Here is a 12,396-nt window from a genome sequence, read left to right as displayed (position 1 = left end):
TACTGTATTTTTAACTAGCAAGATCATTGGGGCATTATTATACAACATTAGGTGTTTTTCACAAAACTAGTTCCCATCCCCAAACAATAGACACTAACATGCATTTGAATGACATTTTAGGAACAGTAAATATTCTTTTAAATACTGCATGTTAAAAATTTTTTCTGACAAAACTCCCTAAATACATAGGTCTAGTAAGGGTTTCCAACAGGATGATGGGTGAGGAATCCAGCAAGGAGTTGAATTTAGAGAGTTCTTTGAGGAAAAGAAATCCACCAAAAATGTGTTTCAGTCAAATTAACCTGGACAAAGTTACATAGTATTATTCCAGCGTTCTTTCCTGAACTTAAAAATGTTCTACTGACCAATACCTTCCTGTTTTTTCTGTCTACCAAAAGCTTATATAAAAGTCAGAATTTCTTTATCCAAGATCTGATTTTATCCAATAGATGTTTTCATAACATGTAAATGTCATTTGCTATTGGGTTGGAATCATATGGGGAAATGGAGAACACAGGGTAGATAAGGAAGGCAAGGAGGAAATTAATATTTGAGCACCTACTATGTGCTAAGTGTGTATTCACACTTTGAACGTATGATTCTAGAGGTGAGAGTGTTATTGAAAGGGCAGTGATCGTTTGGAAGACAGCAGGAAATGGCTATTCTGTGAGAAAAACAAATGACAAGTTTAGACTGTGTACTTAGTTATCTACTAAACAGCAGGTGTCTGTTTCCAAAAATGTCTAGCTAATCATATACAACTAAGCCATTTCTTTTGCTAATTTAATGGAGCCAAAATGAAATCCCAAAGACACAGTTACCGGGACAGATCTATAACGCTACATACGCTGGAAATATGTAGAGCTAGATAAACATTCAGTATTATTAGTTTTATTTTTGTGTGTGTTTCTAACCAAAGATTTATGTTTGGAAGAAAATATTAATGTATACCAAACACACCTTATTTGTATCCACTGAAATGTTGATTACTAATTAAGTGGTTTTAAACCCTTATTTAATTTGAAGAAGAGTGGCAATATACATTACAGTATTTGGGTACACTTTATTTTTATATGGGTTAGCATTCTGCTATATTTCATTTCATTCATTTTGAGAAACTTAAAACCAAGGGAAATCAAGGGTAATCGGTAGGTGATTTGAGGGAAATTTCCAACCAATATGTGAGTCTGCAGTATTTCATTATACAGCCCTTTCTTCCCATTATTTATTTATTTATTTATTTATTTATTTTTGCAAATAAGTCATTTTGACCCAAATCCAGCATAGCTTTTCACCAATTCCTAACTTAAGACAACTAAAATTTACAATCATGTGGCAGTAAAAATTTTAAAATTACAGTTCGTACACTTTGACAATCAAGATAGTGTGAAGTACAAAAAAGTAAATTGCCCTTTAGCTGAATTACCTTTTAAAAATAGGCCTGCTAGTTAATCTACCAAAAAAAAAAAAAAAAAATACAAGTTTCACATGTTCTTCAAATTCCTTTTGTAGTTGTCATCTGTTAGTAAACAACATATGCAGGTTCCTAAGATTTTTTTTTTCCAGTCTATTCATGACATTCAACAGAGCTCTTTATACGGAAATGTTAAAAACAAAAACTTCTAGGAGATTTATTTACTTTTGAATGCGTGTGTTATTTCCCTTTGTTTCAGATATGAAGCACACACTTCTGAATTTAAGCTCTATAAGGCATAGTAGAAACTTCCAATTACAAATAAGGAATTCTCTGGGGTTTGGAACTGCCATGTCATGCAAAAAGGGAGAAATCATCTGTAAAATAGTACACTGCAATGTGTTAAGTGAGTCATGAAACGGCTGCTTGCCTTGGTGTGCTGAAGAAAGGTTTCTGTGTTTTATGCTTTTGTTTTTGAATAAGACATGCCCAAGTCACCATAAAACTCACCACAGGCCTCCATTACCTAAGCATCAACAATAGGAGGCCAGTGGTACACGCTTATAACGCTTGCAATCACAATATAATCTAAAGTGTGAGTAAACTTTGTTTTTATACAAAACTGAAAAGAATCCCATTCCGCCCCTAGCCCCTTCAATAAAACCCCAAAGAAACAAAAAAGAAAATCCTTTAGTTTCGATTGACTAGTGTGGCTAAAATTAGGTTTCTATGCATCACTGCTGCTAGGGTGATCAATTTTTTCCTTTCTCAAGAGAAGGGATCTTGTCATGCACCCTACAGGAACAGTGAAGCCACAAACCTCAATTCTACATAGCAAATTCCATCCCAGTTTCATAAAGACAAATATAACAATCTTTCCCTGTTTTACTCAGCTTCTTCAAACTTTGAGATCAGGTTTAATTGACTATATCTACTATAGCTCTATTAAATAGAATATCTTGATTCCCTAAAACTGTGACACTCACGATCTTGTGATGAGGTTTTCTCTCTACATACTGTAGGCCTTCAGATGTTGTTGTTTACTTTTTTTTTTCCTGCACCAAATTTAAGAACTCCTTTTCAGGCAAGCAGTGGTCTCTAGCTGTTGAAACACGTCCTTAGTGGATCACAACTGCCTTTCTAGTAAAGGCCATCAGAGAGGTAATACTAAACTGTGCATTTGCCAAATAAGAATATGAATTGTATAAAAGCTCATATTCCATTTCTAGATCAAACGGCGAAAGTTCTACAAAGTTGGTTTCTATGTTTGTATAAAAGCTCTGACTGATTTTATGTATTTTGCTATGAAATTACCTTTGGGTCTTATAATCAGTGTACCTCTACTCAGGAACGTGCAAATGATTTTCCCTAGTCAGAAATAAACTGACAAATTCACATTCTCCTCTCTTAAAAAAGTAAATAAAATAACATTATTCAAAATGTGAATTAGCTATAGACATACAATATAATTACAGATACATATCAATACAGCACATTCAATCTGTCAAAAAATTAATGATTACAAAGCTAGTATGGATGCTGCAATACCAAGAGAGATGTATGTACAATGATTAGAACATTTGTAATGCACTATACCTACAGGCAGTCTGCTTGTTAAATTACAGGTGTTTTCTGAGCAAGGAAAAAAAAAAAGTAACCTGTGTTGTTTGAGGCTGGGAGAATCAAGAATGAGAACATCTCATTACTGTTTGGTGGCTTTGGTACTCATCTAACAGGCCATTAATATTCTCCCTCCCCCTTTATTGTTCCAAAAAAGTGATTTATATGGAAGTTTAGACTAGTGCCAAATACCACTATAGTTAAAATGAGACCAGTTATCATGGTCTACATCTAATGTCCCAGCAGCTTTAAACAACCATGATTTGTTTTCTTAAATCAAATTTCAACTCAAGCTGCTTGACAGAAGCTCGTCAATACATGTGCTGTATTTTTTGCATTTGTTGAAAAATTGCACATATAGAATTCCAAACATTTCTCCTAGTAAGTTCAGTTACACAAATACATGTTCTATAGAACACTGAGAAGTTACTTTTGAGTTAAGTCCACAAATCTTCCGTAAGTTCAACCTAATCAGTTACCAGTTCAAGAAGATCTTGAAGGTGGTAAACTAGCAGGGACTTCAAATTTTGGAAATTAAAGGTGTCAGAATAATACTATCAACCAATGTTCCTGGCAGACTTAATTGAATTTAAACTGGTTTCAAATAAAGAGACACAAACAGATTTCCTGTTAAACCACACAGGATACTTTTTACATTGCCGGTCTGGACACTGAACATGGGACAGGGACACTAACCATCTCATCTTAAGGACAAAGAAAAGAATGGACCATGAGAATCAAATTTACAGTTACCAACTGTTTGGCGATTGGCATTTCTGGTTCATTCTCAGCCAGCCATTTTAGGCTCTTAGATTTTAAGATACCAGCTTTTATTTTTTAAGTTCTTATTCATTTGACAAAAAGCCAGCTTTGGCAGCACACACCCATAATAAAAGTCATTTTAAAATTGTGGCACAAACACAAAGGAAAAAAAAGAAAGGAAAAGCTTGAACAACAACAAAAATATTAAGAACAACCTATAAAAGTTTCTGGGTGGCAGCCATTAGGGTAATGTAGTGTCTGTTGGCATCTTTTTTGGCATCTACAATTGAAAGAGAGGGTGAAAAAAAGAAAAAGAAGCAAAGAAGGGAGGAAAGACAATGGCACGTGGCATTTCAGAAGAAAGGACTCCTGTGTATCTTTGATCCTGCCTTCTGCACACTTCTCTGAGCAATCAAGCTGAAGGTAAATATCTAAAAGAAATGACACTTAACGGTTAGACAGGCATCCATTGTCCCAGTCCAAAGTGAGACAAGACAGTATACTCTATTAAAAAAGAAACTATGTGTGTTTCCAGAGCAACACATTTAAAACCATAGTATTAATATATATAATCCTTCAGCAAAAACTACAAACTTAAGCTGATGATAGCTTAAATCGAATGATGTGTCCTGACTGTATCAGTGGAGAGAAAAACTTGACCAAGAATGGATCTAGGATAAAGCCCATTGTAACCTGGGGAAAAAATCAGGAGGGAGGTATGAATTGGGGACGGGGAAAAAGGGAAATCAGCTTTGTTTTGCTCCATAGAAAAGAAAAAGTCAGAAAGAGAGAGACAGAGAAAAAAAGCCTTATCACTGTGAGTGCATGACTGAGAATTTAAAATACATTGAGTCACAAGGTTTTGCCTAAAAAAAAGATAGAGAGGAAATGTGCTGGGACTGTACTTCAGCATCCTCTGTATTTCCTCTGAATAGTTTAAATAAAATCATAATATTTACCATAAACTCTGTGGACATGCTCACACAGAGTCCCGGAAAGCAATAAATTAGTATTATGCAAATTGTTTTCCACAGAAATACAGTCCTTGTATATCTTCAATAGCCCACCAGGGAAGGGCAGGGCGTGTGTCTAGGAGGCACAATTAGACCAGATTGTACTACTTCAGGTTCAACTGGAGGATAGTGTCCTTGACGGCAGCAAAGACAAAGTGGATATTCTCGGTGTCTGTGGCGCATGTGAAGTGGGAGTAGATAATTTTGTCACTGTCTGGGTTCAGGTCCACGAACATCTTCAGAAGGAATTCCAGGGCTGCCTGGGCATCTCTCTGGGGTCCATCATATTCTGGGAAGTAGTCGACTAGATGGGAATACATGATTTTCTCCTCTAGAAGATCTTTCATGTTTAAGAACAGAATAAACGAGGAGTTCTGGAACCAGGGACATGTGATAATTGTTCTAAAGAGAGCCTTGCTTTCCTCCATTCGGTTCTCATTGTCTGACTCCACGAGAACTTGATCATATTCACTAAGCACTACTAGAAACATGATAGAGGTGACATTTTCAAAGCAGTATATCCATTATCTTCTCTCTGACTTTGAGTCCCCTACATCGACCATTCTGAAAATGACACTTTGTAAATCAAAGGGTTGTTCGATGATCCCTGAGGTGGAGACTCGAACTCTAAGCACATCTTCTTGCGTGGGCAGGTAGGCAGGGTCAGCTACGCGTCCAAGTCATTGAGATAGTATTTGGTAGAGTCAGATAATTGATATTCTCGTCTATCATAGCATTCCTGGATTCCAGGATCATTCCATAAACGCTTTATTGCATCTACATATGGATTCTCAAAAGCAGACACGTTCTCCACATCAGCTTCTCGAACTAATTGTGGATGAGCCTTACCGTGCTCATACTTGTACTGGATCTTGAGTGTGTCCATGGCTCTGATCATGGCCTGCATGGCCATGAAGATGTTCTGACAAACCAGCTTGGTGAAGCCCCTTTTATCTTCATTAGGGTATCCTGACCCATGGATGATTCTCATCTGCTTGATAAATGTGCTCTTGCCACTCTCTCCTGAGCAGCAGCAGCTTGAGCTCCCAGCGGGCGACCCGCTTGTCCCTGCGGAGCTGCTGCTCGATCTGGTCGTTGATCCGTTGTTCTTCCTTGGCCTCCTCGCTCAGGCAGCACGCCTTGATGGACTCCAGAGTCATTCTTCCAACGTGCCTCCGCTGCAGCCCTGCCGGGACCCCCTGCTCACAGCGCGCACACACACCCTCCCGCCCTCGCTCCCCCGTGGCAGCTGTGGCCACTGAGCCCCAGCTGCCCGGGCGCACATCCGGGACGAGCTCCGGGAACCGCCGCGGGGGCGGCGGCCACGGCCGGGGCCACCAGTTGGGCAGTGGGCGCGGCGGGAGCGGATGGCCTGGGCCGACGGGAGAAGGGAGGCGGGCGCGGGAGGCGGGCGCGGGAGGCAGGCGCTGGTTCGGGAGGCAGGCCCTGGTTCGGCGGGCGGGGGCGCGTGAGAGAAGGCCGCCGCTCTCCGCCTCGCTCAGACGCCCTCGCCTCTTTTCCCGGGAAGTGGAGGCCAGCCTCGCCCCACTAGCCGCCGCCGCCGCCAGCGAGGCTGCCCTACGCCGTGTGCCTGGCGGTGAGAGCTCATCCATCGGCATGTCCCCGCAGCGAGCGGCCGCCGACGGCTCCCCGCGCCGGGCGCGCCTGCTCCTCGCCGCCGCCTGACATGGCTCCCGGGCGCCCTAGGCCCTGTTCGCGCACACTGCCGGGCTTGCGCGCAGACTCGGTTCCGCTGATTTGGGGTTCTTAGTGCTCAGTTTTAACATTTCTCATTCCCATATACAAGGTGAGGGTTAAAGTTTGATTTTTTGGGTTGCTCAAATACTGTCCCAAGAGAAAATTCTGTGTATAAATGGCGTATTAAAGCAATGCGTCCGGCAGAAAGGGGCAATGGAGTTTGGGATGGAGGAAGGAATGGCAAATCACTCAAACTGCGTGATTCCATGCACAGAATCCTGTGTTTAGCAGCTCACATCATGCACTTGGAGGGGGATAAGGAGGCTGGGTTCTCCTGCGGCCTTGAAAGGGACTCTCAGGACAGCAGTAGTGGGAACAGAGCAGAGTTCAGAGAGCAAACAGGCGATGGGGACCAGAAGGGCCTGGCAGGGTGGCAGCCCATGGGACACAGAGGTAGACCAGACAGAGGTGACAGCAGCTGCTGGAGACAACAAATAGGGAAGAGAAAAGCAGTGGGGGAAGGAGCTGTCATCATAGGCAGGGAAATAAGGAGTGAGTGCAGCTAAGAGCCATAGATGCGATTACCTTTGTACCCTAAGCTTGCAGGCCAGGGAATCTGCATGCCAGTCTCCACTTCCTGAACGGCAGTTTTCTTTTGATCATCTTTGGTTTTAGGACACTTGAGACATGAATGTGGCCAATGACTTGATGCTCATGTGTGTTGTCAGCTGAGCCTTCAAGAGCATCACCTTCCAGCTGGGGAGGGTTCTTCATTCCAGGAGGCTCTAAACCCAGCTCTGAAAATGAAACCACACCTAACAGCGTTCACTGTCATCCATGATCTTACTGTGACTTTCTCTTCCACCCAGGAGGATCATCAGAGAAGGAAAATGGCCTTGAACAAGAAAGTCCAAGGGGTAAAGGGAAATCAAGATTTTGGTATTTTGGTATTTTCTGTATTGTTGATTTTTCATGCATCACCCAGTAATGACAAGATTGCCAGGAGGAAAAGGTGATCCCAACTGACAAACATATTCAAAAAACTTAGGATTAATAAACACAGATAGCTTCCAGGTAGATAAGGCAAAGGCAAGGAAATCACACTGGATACAGACTGTGTTCTGGGAGGGAGGAGATTCTAAAAATCAGCATTAAATGAACATATGAGAGAGGAGAATTGGATGCACTAAACATGGGATATTGATGAAATGATCATACAGATAGGTATAATGCATATATCTACATTTTATTAAAAATGTATGCCAAATATGCATAATGTATATGACAAATGACATAAATGCATATATTTATATATAAAAATCTACTGGAAGAAATTACATAGGGATGTGGAAGATGTTGAATTAACATTATAGTCACTATCATTATAATCTGGTCCATTGAAATTGGAAAAACATTTAGAAAAATAAGACGAATGAGAGAGGGAAGATGTGGTGAGAAACAAATGCCCTGTTAGACAGCAGGGAGAAGTCACCAGGTAAAGGAGAATGAAACAAAAGGCTTTCACTCTGTCCTCTTGCCTGGAGCCTGGTTAGTGCTCTGGACTCCTGGGGAAGCCAGCAGGTGAGAGTGTTGGAGCCAGGTGGATGAGTCCTGACTGGGGGTGTGGGAATCCATGAAGAAGCAAAAGAGACATCAGTGGGAAGAAATCAGTTTAAATACTCAAAGTTATCAGGGCACGTGTCAGGGACTACGCATCCCCTGACACTGAGCGTCTTCCGTGTGGCCTCTCCAGGGATCCAGATGGTGCTCGTTACATCACGTGACCCTCCCTCCTGAGGACATGGGTCTCCTTATTCCTCAGCTGGGGACATCACTTGACAGATGAGCATCAGGCAGCCCCAGGGGCTCCAGGAGTAGATATTGAGTGGGATGGAGAGTAAGGATGAACACGACCCAGGGTTTTAAGGAAATCTGAGCAGAAGTGGATCCCTGTGAGAAGAAAATGGAGGACATGGCCGTGGACATGGGTGGAGATGATGAACTAAATGGAGTTTCGTAGAAGAGACAGATTTATACCCTTTACATGAGAAGGTTGCCCTTTTATTCTTTTATTTCAAAACAAGGGGAGAAAACACAGCAAGAAGCAAGAGACTGACTTGTGGGCCCAGGATTTGCACTTTTACTAATGTGCCTAATAGGTTGTTACTGAAAATCCTTGACAGGGGAAATTTGACTTAAAAAGGGATGCTGACGGAGAGGAAGAAAACTGGCAAAAGAGACTTTCTAAGAAAACACAGGAAGGGGGTCCCTAGAAAGTAGAGATCCTAACAGTTACTCTTCCTCAGATGAAACTGCATGTGAAGTCACTTCCTAAGTGCTAATTTACCAGAAAGGTAACAGAATTAGATAACATGTATTCATAGATTTATTGAGCTATATTTATTGAATTAGCCCTTTGGAAATTATCATAATTAATGCTATCAACAATGATTGAACGAAGATATTATTTTCAGGTCTCTCAGATGACAGAACTGAGATGTAAAGACCAATACCACAAATAACTTGGCCAAGGTGAATAATGAGTAAGGGTTAAACCCAGGACCTGAGAGCAGATTTGATACTAAACCCCAGGCTCTTGCTCACCTCACTGGGTTGGAACATTGTGGATTTCTACTTGACTCTGAGGGAGCACGAAGAGACCACATTGCCTCCTCCCCTCACAGCACCATGATCACCAACACCTGGATTAGAGCTTCCTGGTCCCCTTTCCTTCCCTACCTTGGAAGGGCCATTGCTTCCCAGGATCAGCGTTGGCTGTGAAGCTGCAGGTGGTGCCTAGCTAAGCCACAGCCACAGTCAAACCCTTGATCCAGTTGTAGTCACAGACAATTGGGCACCAGGGTTCTCGGCTCTGGCTGTGACTGTGAAGCCTCCACTTCCGACAGGTGGTGGCTCAAGTCTCCACTCCAAGGTCTGTGGGGACAGGCCACCTGGGTGGGAGCTGAAAGATGAAGGGGCTTCAGTAGGAACGCTCTCAGTTTTCCCTTTGTTAATCATGCCCAGAACACCCATGTCTGGCATCTCCGCCTCTGAGGTAAGCCACCCAGTGGCCCAGGCCACAAAGACAGACATCATGTAAATGGGTGATGTCACTTCCTGTCTGTGCCTGGGGATGCTGAGATGGAAGGTACCCAGGCTGGATGTCACTGAAGTGAAAAACCCCCACTTCAGCCCAGAGGACTTTGGATTGGCTAACAAGGCCATGCCGATTATTCTGTTATTATTAATCTCCAACCTGCAGCCTAGAAAGAATGTTCTAGAGAGCCTTCAGAGCATAGGAAATGCTGTTTTTCTCAGCACACAGGAGTATAAGAACAGGGGGAGGACTCAGAGCCTCCAGGCTTTGGGATGGAACCACAGAAAAGGGTTTTGGGACACTGTAGACCAGCAGTCTCCAAACTTTTATGCCCCAGGGACTGGTTTCATGGAAGACAATTTTTCCTTGGTCCAGGGGTAGGGGATGTGAAAAGAGGGAAGGATCATTTCTGGATGAAACTGTTCCACCTCAGATCATCAGGCATTAATTAGATTATCATAAGGAGTGCACAACCTAGATCCCTTTCATGCACAGTTCACAATAGGGTTTGTGCTTCTATGAGAATCTTATGCCACCGCTGATCTGACAGGAGGTGGGGCTCAGGCTGGAATACTCACTTGCTGGCCCCTCATATTCTGCTGTGCGGCCTGGTGCCTAACAGGCCCAGGACAGGTAGCTGACCACAGCCCCGGGGGCTTGGGGCCCCCTGCAATAGACCAAATACTACATGAGGTGAACTTTTTAGGGTTCTGGAACATTTTGAATTTCCATTGCCTATAATGGTTTTACCACCTACCCACGCATATACATCTTGTTGCCATATAGTGGGTGTCCGCAGCCATAAGCAATGTTGTAGAGGGACCAGTTCCCTCACGGACACTTAGGGGCCACAGGTATTACCGATCAGCCTGTGTGGTTCTGTAGGGAGATAACACCAAGCACAGTCCTCATCTTACCCGCTCCTCCAGTGGGGTCCGGGCAGCACCCCTCATAAAAATTATCGCTATTTCTACAGGAAGAGGAAATCACACTCTCAGAAAGGGAACTAAATGCATTATGATTTGCAGTGGTTTTCTTTTTCTTTTTTTTTTTCCAAGACTGAATCTCGCTCTGTCGCCAACGCTGGAGTGCAGTGGCGCCACCTCGGCTCACTACAATGCGATTCTCCTGCCTCAGCCTCCCAAGTAGCTGGGATTACACGGACGCACCACCACCCCCAGTTAATTTTTGTAGTTTTTTTAGTAGAGACAGGGTTTCACCATGTTGGCCAGGGTGGTCTCAAACTCCTGACCTCAGGTAATCTGTCTGCCTTGGCCTCCCAAAGTGTTGGGATTACAAGCGTGAGCCACAGCGCCCGGTTCTTTTTTGAATGTTTGGAAGAGTTCAGCTGTGAGGCCATTTGGTCCTGGGCTTCTCTTTGTTGGGAGGTTCTTCAGTCCTTTCACTTGTTATTAGTGGTTCAGGCTTTCAGTTTCTTCTTGATTCGATCCTGGTAGGTTGTCTGTTTCTAAGAATTTATCCATTTACTCTAGGCTATCCAATTTGATGGCATAGAGCTGTTAATAATAGTTTCTTATGATTCTTTTTACTTGTGAGGCTTCTGTTTCAATGCCTCCACTTTAATTTCGGATGTTATTTATTTGAGTTTTCTGTATTTTTTTCTTAGTTATTTTAGCCAAGTGTTTGTTAATTTTACTTTTTCCAGAAAAACAACTTGGGTGTGAGAGGCCTACGTTGGATCACCGGAGGCCAGTAGTTCCCAATCAGCCTGGGAAGAATAGTAAGACGTTTTCTCTCCTAAAAAGAGAAAGAGAAAGAGAAAGAGGAAGAGAAGGAGAAGGAGAAAGAGAAGGAGAAAGGAAAAGGAAACAAAAAACAAAAAACAAAAAACCAACAACTCAGTTTTATTTTTCTGTAGTATTTCTATTCTTCAGTTGATTGACTTCTGCATTGATTTTTGTTTCCTTTCTTTAGTGAACTTTGGATTTATTTTGTTGTTTTTTTTCCTGGTTTCTTGAGGTGTAATGTATATTTGAAACCTTTCTTCTTTTTTAATGTATGCATTTATGGTTATAAACTTGACTCTTAGAGCTATTTTTGCTGTTCTAAGATTTTGTTATGTTTTCTTTCACTTTTGTTTGCCTCAATATATTTTCACATTTCCCTTTTGATTTGTTCTTTGATCAATCAGTTGTTCATAGGCATGTTGTTTAATTTCCATGTATTGTTGAATTTTCCAGTTTTCCTTGTATAGTTAATTTTTAGTTTCATACCATTGTGGTCAGAAAAGATAACTGATCAGATTGGAATCATTGTTAATTTATCTAAGATGTACTTTTCATTATTTTAATTGATGTATAATAGTTGTTCACATTTTGGGGATACACATGATATTTTGATAAATGTATACAATTGGTAATGATCAAATCAGTGTAAGTAGTATATCTGTCACTTCAAAACTTTATCTTTTCTTTATGTAAGGAATATCCCAATTCTTCTCTTCTAGTTATTTAAAAATATTCAGTAAGTTATTTTGAATTATAGTCTCCCTAATATACTATCAAATACTAGAACTTATTCCTTCTATTTAACTATATTTTATATGCATTAACCAGTATCTTTTCTTCCTTCTCCCCTATCTCCTTCACAGCCTCTGGTAACCACTAATTTTTATATGTGAAATGACACATGAATTCAATTTTTTTCTACTTGTTTATTTTTATATGGTTACAAATATGTCACATCCATTGCTTAAAAAGAAAATTCTCAATCATTTGTTGAAATATTATGCATCATTTTTAAATACATTGCTTTTCCAATATTTTCAAAAA

At 41.4% G+C, this 12,396-nt stretch overlaps 1 long non-coding RNA gene and 1 pseudogene across 1 annotated transcript; one reads left to right on the top strand and one right to left on the bottom strand.

Annotated features, from left to right (window-relative positions):
- Positions 1-4,898: 4,898 nt before the first annotated feature.
- On the bottom strand, positions 4,899-5,969 carry LOC104678660 (annotated as a pseudogene).
- A 247-nt stretch (positions 5,970-6,216) lies between these two features.
- Positions 6,217-11,573, top strand: LOC115898972. Its single transcript, XR_004058604.1, has 3 exons — positions 6,217-6,616; positions 7,183-7,424; positions 11,271-11,573. It is a non-coding gene; the product is annotated as an uncharacterized LOC115898972 (long non-coding RNA).
- Positions 11,574-12,396: the final 823 nt, after the last annotated feature.

The sequence above is a fragment of the Rhinopithecus roxellana genome, chromosome 8, assembly GCF_007565055.1.
Source record: "Rhinopithecus roxellana isolate Shanxi Qingling chromosome 8, ASM756505v1, whole genome shotgun sequence".
In the NCBI taxonomy this organism is placed as follows: Eukaryota; Metazoa; Chordata; class Mammalia; order Primates; family Cercopithecidae; genus Rhinopithecus; species Rhinopithecus roxellana.
This window is presented reverse-complemented; position numbering and strand designations above follow the sequence as displayed.